General features: G+C 42.2%; 1 protein-coding gene across 16 annotated transcripts in view; it reads right to left on the reverse strand.

Annotated features, from left to right (window-relative positions):
• Nucleotides 1-13,999, reverse strand: part of LOC140467156 (tetraspanin-18B-like) — a 129,533-nt gene that overhangs the window by 28,536 nt on the left and 86,998 nt on the right. For 9 of the 16 annotated variants that reach the window (XM_072563281.1, XM_072563280.1, XM_072563265.1 and 6 more), the window contains one exon: nucleotides 9,098-9,313. The exons of the other annotated variants lie outside the window; for them this stretch is intronic. The gene's annotated coding sequence lies outside the window, so the exon portion shown is untranslated. The remainder of the gene's footprint in view (nucleotides 1-9,097; nucleotides 9,314-13,999) is intronic. 16 annotated transcript variants of the gene reach the window in all.

A 13,999-nucleotide genomic window follows, 5' to 3' on the forward strand; every position in this document is an offset into this window, starting at 1 on the left:
TCTGTTCTTTGCATTCAATAAATTACTTTGAAGTGCCATTGCTATTACACTTTAAAAATAGCAAGATCCCATCAAAACAAAATGAACAGACTTTGAAGGTGGACTAGTGAGTATTTTTTGTGTCTTTGTTTTGTCATGTGACTTTCTAGTGACTAATGGATAAAGAGTACACTGGAATAAAGTGTCTGCAGTCCTGCTCATAGATAACAAGAAGGTTTATTTAATGGCGGCAATATGTAGAACCACGTTTGGTCAGACATAGGTACTAGGACCTTCAGGAGCTGATATAAATACATCGGCTTGTCCAAAAGCCAGAGTAAACTACCTTGACCCTGGTTTTTGTTCACAGAGATGCAGATGCACAGAGGTGACTGAAACCCCAGCTCCACAAACAAAACTTTTAAAAATGGTGGCCTGCATTTCCCATTTTTGGTCCGGGAGTGTGGGTTGGATAGGGAGACAGGCCGGGTGACCTGGGCATAGTGAAGGATGCTAGGTAAAAATAAGGGCTGCAGGTGCTGGAAACTGGAGTCTAGATTAGAGTGGTGCTGGAAAAGCACAGCTGGAAAAGCACAGCATCCAAGGAGCAGGAAAATTGACATTTCAAGCAAAAGCCCTTCATCAGTAATAGAGGCAGAGTGCCTGCAGAGTGGAGAGATAAATGAGGGGTGGGGGTGGGGGGGAAGGTAGCAAAGAGTACAATGGGTGAATGGGGGTGGGGATGAAGGTGATAGTTCAGAGAGGAGGGTGGAGTGGATAGGTGGAAAGGAAGGTAGGACAGGTCATGAGGGCAGTGCTGAGCTGGAAGGTTGGAGCTGGGGTGAGGTGGGGGAAGGGGAAATGAGGAAACTGGTGATATCCACATTGATGCCATGGGATGGAGTGTTCTGAGGCGGAAGATGAGGGGTTCTTCCTCCAGGCATCGGGTGGTGAGGGAGCAGTGGTGGAGGAGGCCCAGGACCTGTATCTCCTCGGCAGAGTGGGAGGGGAAGTCAAAATGTTGGGTCACAGGGTGGTGGGGTTGATTGGTGTGGGTGTCCCGGAGATGTTCCCTATAGCGTTCTGCGAGGAGGCATCCAGTCTCCCCAATATAGAGGAGACCACATTGGGAACAATGGATACAATAAATGATATTGGTGGATGTGCAGGTAAAACTTTGATGGATGTGGAAGACTCCTTTGGGGCCTTGGATGGTGGTGAGGGAGGAGGTGTGAGCGCAGGTTTTGCAATTCCTGTGGTGGCAGGGAGGGTGCCAGGAAGGAAGGGTGGGTTGTTGGGGGGCTTGGACCTGAAGGACGCTGTTGGTCCCTAAGGTGGACTAGCTATACAGAACAATGCTTGGGAAATCTAGCACTTTTCAAAGTTTAAAAATAAAAATTACAACATAAAACAACTCCTCCTGCTCGCAAACTCTCAATGCATTCATTACCTGATCTCTACCATCCCACATAATGGCTGGCACCTATCCCAATGACTTGTACTCACTCTTATGGTCCCCACACCCTCCCTACCAACCAATGCCAAAAGTGATCCCAGGGCTCCTCATAACCATTGTGCCAAGCAATACCCATCTACCCAATCCTTATGGCCCTTAATACACTCAGTCTTAATCTCAGAGGCATATTGCCCATAGTCTTCACGCTTCTTATTCCCAAATAATCACCATTGGACCTTTACAGAGCCAAAGCCAATTCAGTGTCAATCCATAACCCCTCTCATCACCCTTTGCCCTTCTGTCTCCATGCTAATTCACCTATTACCCAGCATGGGCATAACTTTATGTTTGTCAGCCTGCTTCCAGAAGTAACTGTATGTTGAAGATATCACTACTGAGAAAATAAATCTCTAATTGATACAAAAAGACATTCAGAACATTGAAATGTATTTAATTATGCCCTTATGGAAACTAATATCTCAGTAAGATGCTCAATCCCTTATGTAAATAAACATAAATAAACAAACAATAATGAAGTCACCACCACCTTCTCACGGGCAACTTAGAGGCAGGCAGTAAATGCTGCCAGCCAATGATGTCCACATCTCATGAGTGAATAAAAAAAACAATTCTATTCCATCAGCACAAAGAACTGCCTACCAAAATACTTACTTGATAGACACTCAATGTGAAAATATTCGTTTGGGAAATCAGTCATGCAGCACAAATCCTATAATGACTTTTGTCATCAAGAAGGCTGAAGTATCACAAACTATTTTTTTAACTCCACATATTCTTATAGACAGTTCTGTAACAGCTCTTGCAATCTATTCAAGTCATCAGCAGAGTGACTTGAGGAATCATCAACAGTATAACGAAGCAGTGTTTGCTCAAAAACCTGCTCACTACTGAGCAGCTTGGGTCTGTCAGGGACATTCACCTCCTGACCTCATTACAGCCTTGGTCCAAACATGGACAAAGGAGCTGAGATCCACAAAGTGAGAGGGTCAAGACGACAAGGTAGCATTTAGTTGAGTCCTAGCAAAACTGGAATCAATGAAAATCATAGGGAAAACTCTCCACTGGTTACATTTGTACCTAACCACAAAGGAAGATGGTTCTGGTTGTTGGAACTCTACTATCCCAGTTCCAGGGCATCACTGCAACAGTTCAACAATTTCCAGCTGCTTCATCAATGACCTCCCCTTCTTTGTAAGATCAGAAGGGGAAGTTTTGCTGATGATTGCACAATGTTCAGCAGCACTTATGATTCCCCAAATATAGAAGCAGTCCATTTCCATATGCAGCAAGACATGGACAACATTCACACTTAATCAGGGAAGTGACAATTAAATTTACACCACACAAGTGCTCAGCAACATGCATCTCCGACCAGAGTGAATTTAACCATCTCCCTTTCAAATTAAATGGCTTTACCGCTTTTGAATCCTCAAGTATCAATATTCTATGGGGTTAACAATCATTGCAAACCAAATTGGACTAGCCATATAAATATTGTGGCTACAAGAGCAGGTCAGAGGCTAGGAATTCTGTGGAGAGTAATTCATCCTATGTCTTCCCAATGCCATCTACAAAGCACATCAGAAGAATGATGAAACTCTTTTCATTTATCTGAATGAGTGCAGCTCTAACAATATGATAGAGGCTCATGACCATCCATTACAAAGCAGCCTATTTGATTGTAATGGGCTGATGAAGGGTTTTTGCCCAAAACATCAATTTCAGCTCTTCGGATGCTGCCTGACCTGCTGTGCTTTTCCAGCACCACTCTAATCTAGACTCTGATTTCCAGCATCTGCAATCCTCACGTTTGCCTATTTGATTGTAATCCCATGGATCACCTGCAACATTAACTCCCTACACCATCAATGCACTGTGGCAGCAGTGTGTACCATCTCCAAGGCTTAGAACTAAGTCGCTCTTTCTTCAATGGGTCAAAATCCTGCAACTCCCTACCTAGCGGTACTGCAGGTGGACCTACGCACCTGGGGCCATTTGGGATTGCAATAAAGGTTGGCCCAGCCAGCAACGTCGACACAAATAAATAAACAAATTACATTTATCTACCTTTTATGCACAAGGATGCTTACTTTCCACAATCCTAAAGGGTCCCTTACCTCCACCAAAGGGTCTCTGACCTCTCCCAAAAATATCTTGGGACCAGATTCAAAGAGATATGTTACATCTCCAAAGATGTATACTGATTATCCAAAATAAATGCACTGAGAACATACCTGCTCTTACTGAGTCTAATTTCCAGACTCCAGGTCCTACATAGGCAGGCACTTCACCATTTGCATTCATTGAAAAGCAACTGATCATTTAAAATGGCTGGCTGCCTCCAGGAATATGTGTTCACTTGCACTACAGACTGCCACAAGTCTCACCCCTGCGAAAATGAGACCTGCCAAGTTTGGGAATGGGACTTAGGATGTTTGACTTCGGCTCCCCATAATGTTGATAACCTGTGTCCTTGTCTCCACCTAAAGATTGTTGTTGACATCATTAGAATGGGAGGAGCCAATGTAACATGCACAATAACCCTCAGAACAATTATCTTTTACAAAAGAGCTATCCTTCTTCAATTATGCCTTCCGATCTTCAACCTTTACCCACTATAATATGGCTTTTATCACCTAACCAGGCTTAAAATGGAAAAAAGTCAAAGGATCACTCGGCAAATTCTAATCAGACAAAAAACATGGAGAACTAATCAGTTGCAATGACAATTAGCATTTGTTAGCGGGACACTTTGTATGGATTTTCTATGTGGTTATGGTGAAGGAGAAGTAAAAAGGTGAAGTTGCCATACACCCATAGGACCATAGGGCTGTCCTCTCATTACAGAGAGACAAGTGATGGTGAGTTTAACCTGAGGGTGCCCACACTTCAAGTGAGGGACAAGATTGAAAAGGTGTGTCCTTCATGGTGACCTCAGCCAATACAGGAATTTAACTCATGCTGTTGGTGTCACTCTGCATTGCAAAGACATTAATGGTAGACAGAATTTCTGTTTTTTAAATCTTTGGTCAGTATTTTGGTATTTAAAATATGCATGTTTTCTTACTCTCAAAATGAAATAATTCCAGCAGCAAATCTTTTAGTTCTAAAACAAACAAGGTTATTTCTTATTACATGTTTGGCCAGGAGTTTTAAAACACTTGTCTCATAAACAAAGATTAAATACAGATGAAGATAAAATAGTTACAATTTATAATTATCCCAGTCTTTTTTATAGCAGACCTATAGTTTCTCAGATGAAGATGGAACTTTAAAGTTGAGGTAGAAGTCTTACAAAGGGAAGGATTCTCAAGCTCTAGGGCTCTTTGTAGATGTATTTCCAAGAGATTTGTTCTTGGGTGAATCCCAAGTTAGAAAAGTTTGGGAGAAGTTCTTTTCTCTGATGGCTCTTCCGCTTTCAAAATTTATGATCTAGGTCAGCTTGTGCACTGGTCAATTAACGTTTCAGGCATAAGCCATTCATCAGGTATGCCTGAAATGTTGATTCTCCTGCTGGTCGGATGCTGCCCGACCTGCTGTGCTTTTCCAGTGACCTTTTGACTCTGAACTGCAGCATCTGCAATCCTCACTATCTTCTGTACACTGGTCAGCAATGGTGCTCTGTCAATATCACAACAGCAGCATGTGCCAGCAGCTTATGTGGCAAATACACTGGATGTGCTTCAAGTAAATGGCAATGTGTGAAAATCAAAAGGAAAAGAGTGCTCAGTGGGGTGAAGGAGAACTACATTCAGTCAGGAGGTTCACAGTCAGGCACTTGGTCCTATTAGAATCCTGAGATCCTCGTTGTTGAAGGGGATTGAGCTATAGTCAGTCCTGCAATGCAGTCCAAGGATTACAGGCATGTCAGTCAGGAAGTTGGTGGGATATCAGACTTGGAGATGGTCTAACTTTTCCTGCAAGAAGAGAAAGGGAGGGATTGGTTGTGGATACAAGAGCATTTAGTAGTCACACATTAGTGGGAGAGGTGGGAAGGTGTTCCACGTGATTTGAGCATTAACCTCAAAGGGCAGAAAGGGTTAGTAGTTTCAGAGGATGAGGTGGATGATGTTCTGTTAAGTCTCTTGGTCTGATGTTTGTACAACTTTAAGAGATATTCTAATGACACCATTATTATATCACGGCATGTGGACTAAGGTATAAAGATAGCATACTGAAGCTTAATTCAGATCACTTGAAGTATGGCATGTTGTTAAAGTATGCTGTTTGATGTAATTTAACGTGACTGTGAATGTAGTGTTTCTTGCAAGCTGTAATAAATGAATATTGGACTCTCCAATGCCATGTTATGCACATTTAGTTACCTATGGTATGGGGAATAATGTAAGCTTAGCCACATCAGGTAAAATACACCACTGGAGGAAATCCCACAGTCCGTTACACTTGGTGATGTAGCAGACAGAAGATGCTGCCACTTATCCTAGTATAGCACAGGAGATTGACCTCCTTGCGGCATTGCTGGGAGTGTCTTTTGATGCAGGATACAGCATTGATCTTTACTCTTATCTATGTCCGGGCTGTTACTCAGATGCTGCCTGACTTGCTGTGCTTTTCCAGAGACACACTTTTAGACCAGACTCTCCAGCATCTGCCGTCCTCACTTCCTCCCGGCTGCCTGTGTCTGTCACTGTAATCTCCACCAGCCCTGCCACCAGACCCGCCAGATCCCTGCACTGAAAGTGGGGATGCAGATTTCCTTTCCTCTGAGACAGGGTCCTCAGGATCAAGCCGTGATGTTGAAGGGGTTGTCCTTGGTTTATAGATTGTGAAGTGTAGTGGAGCTGAGCTTTAACATGGCTCCAGAGACACTGTAAAGCTCATTCCACACACGTACCACCCTCTGTGTGAAAAAGTTGCCCCTTAGGTCTCTTTTATATCTTTCCCCTCTCACCCTAAACCTATGCCCTCTAGTTCTGGACTCCCTCACCCAGGGGAAAAGACTTTGTCTATTTATCCTATCCATGCCCCTCATAATTTTGTAAACCTCTATAAGGTCACCCCTCAGCCTCCGACGTTCCAGGGAAAACAGCCCCAGCCTGTTCAGCCTCTCCCTATAGCTCAAATCCTCCCACTCTGGCAACATCCTTATAAACCTTTCCTGAACCCTTTCAAGTTTCACAACGTCCTTCCAATAGGAAGGAGACCAGAATTGCATGCAATATTCCAACAGTGGCCTAACCAATGTCCTGTATGGCCACAACATAACCTCCCAACTCCTGTACTCAATACTATGACCGATAAAGGAAAGCACACTAAATACCTCTTCACTATCCTATTTACCTGCGACTCCACGTTCAAGGAGCTATGAACTTGCACTTTAAGGTCTCTTTGTTCAACAACACTCCCTAGGACCTTACCATTAAGTGTATAAGTCCTGCTAAGATTTGCTTTCCCAAAATGCAGCACCTCACATTTATCTGAATTAAATTCCATCTGCCACTTCTCAGCCCATTGGCCCATCTGATCAAGATCCTATTGTAATCTGAGGTAACCTTCTTTGTTGTCAACTACACATCCAATTTTGGTGTCATCTGCAAACTTACTAATTATACCTCTTAAGGTCACATCCAAATCATTTATATAAATGACAAAAAGTAATGGACCCAGCACTGATCCTTGTGGCACTCCACTGGTCACAAGCCTCCAGTCTGAAAAACAACCCTCCACCACCACCCTCTGTCTTCTACCTTTAAGCCAATATTGTATCCAAATGGCTAGTTCTCCCTGTATTCTGTGAGATCTAACCTTGCTAAGCAGTCTCCCATGGGGAACCCTGTCGAACGCCTTACTGAAGTCCATATAGATCACATCTACTGCTCTGCTCCCATCAATCCTCTTTGTTACTTCTTCAAAAAACTCAATCAAGTTTGTGAGACTTGATTTCCCACACACAAAGCCATGTTGACTATCCCTAATCAGTCCTTGCTTTTCCAAATACATGTACATCCTGTCCCTTAGGATTCCCTCCAATAACTTGCCCACCACTGACGTCAGGCTCACCGGTCTATAGTTCCCTGGCTTGTCTTTAGCACCCTTCTTAAACAGTGGTAGCACGTTAGCCAACCTCCAGTCTTCCAACACCTCACCTGTAACTTTCGATGATACAAATATCTCAGCGAGAGGCCCAGCAATCACTTCTCTAGCTTCCCACAGAGTCCTAGGGTACACCTGATCAGGCCCTGGGGATTTATCCACCTTTATGCATTTCAAGACATCCAGCACTTCCTCCTCTGTAATATGGACAATTTTCAAGACGTCACCATCTGTTTCCCTACATTCCATGTCTTCTGTGTCCTAACCACAGTAAATACTGATGCAAAATATTTGTTTAGTATTTACTCCGTTTTCTGCGGCCCTACACAAAGGTTGCCTTGTTGATCCTTGACGGGCCCTATTCTCTCCCTAGTTGCCCTTTTCTCCTTAATATATTTGTGAAAGCCCTTTAGATTCTCCTTAACTCTATTTGCCAAAGCTATCTCATGTCCCCTTTTTTCCCTCCTGATTTCCCTCTTACTCCTACTTTCTTTATACTCTTCTAAGGATTCACTCGATCTATCCTGTCGAGACCGACATATGTTTCCTTCTTTTTCTTAACCGAACCCTCAATTCCTTTGGTCATCCAGCATTCCCTATACTTACCAGCCTTTCCTTTCCTATCATACAATAGAAGGTGCAGTAGGGTAATAGAACAAAACAAAGAACACCATGTTATGGTGGCAGAAAAGATGCATAAAGAGTGAGATTAACATTGGACTCAGAACTCAGACACACAAAGATTCCTGTTTATTTTGAATTTATCCAAAAATGCTGATTTCTTACACCTATTATTGAAGGCATGTTTTAATTTTCCTAAGATCCTTGCAGAGATGTATCTGATTATGTACCACTGTGTAAAGCTCTCACCGAGATTAGAGCTTCTTACCTGCACCCCTACCTGTGCAATCACAGGTTTCGTCACTTCCCCATGCAACTCACAGTCCCACAACTTCCAGTCTTAAATGCTTACCCTTCAGCAGTGAAAGCCTATAGATATTATTACTAGATTGGAAGCAGCACACAGTGATTGCTTCAGTGACTAGCACTCACAACACCAGCATTTCACACCCTGTCATCGACTGACAGCAAAAACATTGCTTCATTGATAATTACAGTAGTCACTGCTAGATTTTTCGAGCACAGTTTGGTTTTCACTGTTCCTTCATTTAAATAGGTAAACTTGTCCAACCTTGTCTGAACTCATCATCTCAACTCATTCTCCAGGCACACTTCTTTAGCCTTGAAATACTGGCAGTTAGGGAAATACAGTCAAAAGAGCAAAACTACAGAAATATCCAAGTATTTGCACTGGAGAAAATCAGTTGCCATGAATCATAACAGTAACGGAATCAGCATCAGCAGAAAATCCCTCTGCAGTCACAAAATTTGATTCATAGGAATATTGAGATAAAGGGACTATTTTAGTCTATACAAGCAGTTTGTGTTTGGCAACCAGAGACTAAAAGAATCAAATCTATGATCAACAGTTAGCCATATGCCATTTAGAACAACAAAAGCTTCAGACAAACAGTTTATTACAAATGCGTGATGCTTCACAGCCAAGTGGCATTCAGTTCAACTCACCTTTTTTGTTGCCAGTACGTGTCTTTGGTGCTGGAAGCTTAATGTTTTCACACAGTTTTGAACACTTAGCAAGCATAACACTTAGCTACACACAGAATGTTAACCATCCGTCACATTGTAATAGAACACGACATGGAGTAACATCAAGGGTGGGAAGCGGGCAGCCCTTTCCCTCAGTGCTGCTGTACTCAGTGACCAAGCCCACCGCAAGGCATTCTGCAGAGAGAAATATGCAGAGGAGGAGATAAAGAGATAAGGGTGGAAGTTGCTGTGAGCTCAAGCCTTTCATTAACAGTAATAAAAATGAAAACAGACTTTACAAGGTGTTTTTTTCTTAATGCAAAAGGACATAGCAACTGACCTATTTGATTAAAGTGAGTAATGTTTTTATCCCTGGAGAGAAGGAATTGTGTTTTCTCTTTGCAGTTGGTTTCTCTATATGGGGCTCAGGGGAGATTTGCTCAAAGCTTTTTTTTTAACAACAAAATTCAAGGTTTGTACTGATTGAAGTTTGAGACCAAGCAACTTTGTGCTTAAAAAAAAGTGCAGCTACCACTGACTTGTTTTTCCAGCTCTAATCAAAGCAGTGTCAATATGGCAACTCTGGGCTAAACCCTGCCTTCCTCCTGCTCTGCTGGCCTTTGCAAAAGCTTCATAAGATTTGTGATCATCTTTGAAACCAGCATAGCATGACGGTATTGCAGAGGATGTATAGATAAAGGATCCTGCAGAGCAAAGCATAAATCTTCTGATAATTAGTTTCATTCAAATCTGCCATGAAAAGGTTCCTCATGGCCTGGGGTGGATTTTATATTCGTCCACAATATGCACTCTCTCTTTCCAACATGACAAATCGTTGACATCAAAACCTGAATTTGCAGTGTACAGTATCTTTCATGTTTCACATTGTTGAGCTGTAAAGAGAGACAAAAGATGGGAAGTCTGTTCTTCTTGAAGTACTGAAAAATTAAGGAAAGCAGACAGGATTTCTCTTGCCTTCCTGAAGATGTTGACTCTTATCAGGATACATTTCCACAGGTACTAGCCATTCCCTGATCATCCATGTGATGATTATTCTTGTGTAAAACTTAGCAATGTAGCAAGTGCGGGGAAATAAACATGAGAAACAAATAATCGAAGGTTTTCTGATACCTTGATTGAGCAGGTTGCCTTAGGCACAGAGATTAGTCAGGGCTAGATTGTATCTGTTGGAGTTTAGGAAAGTAAGAAGCAATTTGATTGAAACATCCTGAGGGGGCCTGACAGCTTAGATACGGAGAGGATATTTCCTTTTCCGGGAAAATCCAAGACGAGGAGTCACTGTTCAAAAAGTGGGAGTCACCCATTAAAAACAGATTTGAGGTAAATCTTTTTCTCAGAGGGTTGTGAGTGTTTGAAACTGAATTCCTGAAAAGATGATGGAAGCAGAGTCCGTAAGGGAGAGGACGATAGATCTGGTGAAGCAAATGGGTGAAAGGTTATCAATGGTGTGGATTTGAAGTTGTAATGAGATCAGCCATAATCCTAATGAATGGCAGTGCAGGCTAGAGGGGCCAAATGGCCTATTTCTGCTCCTTATTCGTAAGTCCGTGTCTCTTCTAGAGAGCAGGATGCTGGGGGAAGGTCTACAGCTGGCACCTTGTGGCCAATCACACTGCATCATATTGTTGGAGGTCATCACACAATCTTCTGTCTCAACCATTGTATCTAACCAAACATCCTTCTTCCCCCGTCACTAATATCTTATAGCCGTTAAACAAAAGTATTAGGAGAAAATGAATGAAAGTATTCTTTATTTTAAACGCTCCAGTGAATTTTCACACAGAGTGTTCACAGCGGTGCCTCAAGATTATGTTCAATTCAGATGGCCCTGGAGGAATGACAAGCCCAAGAAGCTGACATAACCCATTTGTTCACTTTCTCTCCACACTCGGGCCCCACAGCAGCACCAAGACAAACCAGAGAGTTGTAGTGTTCAACAGCTTAGAATGGTGTGTGTGGAGTATGGAAGATTGAAGGATCATGTAATGATGATTGCTTAAGCGGAACCAAGGAATTCATAGAATCCCTACAATGTGGAAGCAGACTACTTGGCCCATCGAGTCCACACTGACCCTCCGAAAAGCATTCCATCCAGACCATACCTTTGTAACCCTGTATTTCCCGTGGCTTGTCCATCTAGCCTGCACATCCCTTGAATTTAGCACAGCCAATCCATCTAACCTGCACACTTTTGGACTGTGAGAGAAAAAGGGGGACTTGGAGTAAACAGGGCAAATGTTCAAATTTCACCCAGACAGTTGCCCAAGGTTAGAAATGAACCTTGGCACTAGCACTGTGAGGCAGCAGTGCAACTCCACGATAGACTAGAGAGTGAGAGGTAGAAAGAGAATCTGTTTCCTCTGGTGGGGAAGTCCACAACAAGTGGACATAACCATTTCACAGGCAATGAACTTCATGTAAATGGTCATGGGAATTTGGAACTCTCTCTTCAAAGAGCTACTAAGGTTAGGTCAGTTGAAAAAGTCAAAACAGAGAGTGATAGGCGTTTATTAGGCAAGGGTTTAAGCACTACAAAACCAAGACATTTAAATGCATATTATCCCTGATCGAACTGAATGACAGAAAATGTTCGTGGGACTGACTAACCTAATCCTGTTCCTGCAATCCCATTTCTGATCTGTTCCTCTGACTCAGGCCACTAATGCAGCATGGGTGTTAGTAAGTCATCTGTTATGTAGCTGCACCCTATCAAGAGATCCCAGTTACTCTTTCAGAGAGGAAAAAAGACTTCATGTGTATGTCGATATACACTTTACAGTTCATCAAGAGAATCTAACAAACTAAAGGAGTAGAAGGTAAAGTTATTGGAGAAGACAAGTCAGTAGTTGGGTATACTGGGTCATGCACTCTGTCCTAAATACTGTCCCAGTTTGTTTTAAAAGATGATGGCATAGATTACACATTGAGCAGTACCTTGCACTAATATCCTCGAAGGTTTGAACTATTCTGGAAGAGACTGCATTGCTTTCCTAAGCCAATCCATTTCCTCAGTAATAATTTCTTCACAGTTAGAATAACTTACAGAACACACAGCTAATTTCTGACGGAAAACATTGGCTTTCCAGGAGTCATTGGGAAGGAATTGGATCAAATACTACTTTGGCAAAAATCAGAGGACAGTTGGCCATAAGATCAGAAATATTTTTCAAATAAAGAAAAGAACAAACTAGAAATGTTGGAAATCTGAAATATATTAAATAAAATCTGTTGGGTCTGTACATCATCTTCAATAAACATATCTCATCAAGTAACGACAGACCAAACATCTCATTACAAATTTAATATTTTTTCCTCCACTTTTTCTTCAATTGTCAACAGTTTTTGTTATTTTGAATTATTGTCTGAAGAAATAGCTCTGGAGTTAAACCAGGACTAAAACACACACATTTTGAGATGGAGGAAAATTTCAGAGTATACTGTGGTAACTTCAGAGGTGATGAAGGGAGCACTGGAATGGAATTGTCCCTCAGGACATTTAGTGGACGAGGTAACTTATGGAGAAAGATAGATTGAAGGTTTGAAAAGATCAGCTTTTCTGATCTAGTTGGACTTTTCTTCCTGTGCACGGCTGTCCATATACAGTTATAAGGTTTGAAGTAATGAACTTCTGCAAATTGCAAAAATAATTCTGATGCACTGCCAATGTTATAGAATTTACACACAATCTTCAATCATGGTGTCCCTGATACATTCATTGCTCCATTTTATCCTGAACTGTTCACATCTTAAATAAAATATGAATCAGCTTTAGTCAGACATTGTTGATAAACTCTTGACATTTGAGTTTTGAACAGCAATGTTACACAATTCAAAAAAAATAAACTTACATACTGAGTTGATGTAGGGATTGCACACCTTTACAAACCTAGGTCACAAACATAGATCTCAGGGTGGGTTTAGCTGGGTTAGAAGGTCAGGGAGGGGAATAGGTTGGTTTTTAAAAAGGAAGTGTTGCAGCAATATGACCGGGGTTGAGGGAGGAAGAGTAGGGTGAACATGTTTAGGATTAGACTTCCACCCCTCAGTGAATTGGAAGCCTCATCATTGAGATCTACTGGTCAATCTGATTGGCTAATAACTGTAACAGTGCCGGCAAGGCAAGAACTCAGTAGTAAGTGCTGGGACTGCAAGATACAGGACGGAAAGCAATAGCCATCAGAGACAGTTATATCCCAGACTTTTAGGATGGGAGAGGTTGCAGAGCATAGGGAGGGCTCCGAGGGAAGACGGGGCTTTTGGGAGGCAGACAGAGAAGAAAAAAGTAGATCGTGACATCTTGAAGGATGCCTCCTGTTCACAGAGGGTACCTCAAATTTATGTGCCCCCTGGCCCTTTTAAAGAAAACTTTAAGAAACGGCCGTCATATTCTGGCCGACTTGTCACTCCCCAACATTTTAATTTATTTTCTCATCAACATGTTCAGGCATGTTGTGACAGACCTCTGAAGCAGATGGGATTCAAACCCAGGACTCCAAGCACAGAGGTTGGGACACTACCCATATCACAGAACTCCACATTGTATAGCAGTGGAAGTGGCTTAATTGCCAATTAATGAGGCAGTTTAGGTTCTCAATAGGCCTGAGGGCAGAAAATCTATTGGATCCATCTTCACTCTCCTTATAATGGGGAATGGCTCAGGGATGGTAGGAGGGGGGTAGACTGGCATTTTATTGTTGTGCCCCACCTCCCACCAGTAAAAACATGCCTAGCAAGGGGTGGGGGGAATGGTGGGAATAATAACCAGCCATTGTAACTATCCCCAGATAGTTCAGCTTTTGTATATGGGTTCCAATGGTGCTGTTTCTCCAGCTATGTTTAGTGATATTGTACAACTGATTT

This window comes from Chiloscyllium punctatum, chromosome 45 (genome assembly GCF_047496795.1).
Source record: "Chiloscyllium punctatum isolate Juve2018m chromosome 45, sChiPun1.3, whole genome shotgun sequence".
NCBI lineage: Eukaryota > Metazoa > Chordata > Chondrichthyes > Orectolobiformes > Hemiscylliidae > Chiloscyllium > Chiloscyllium punctatum.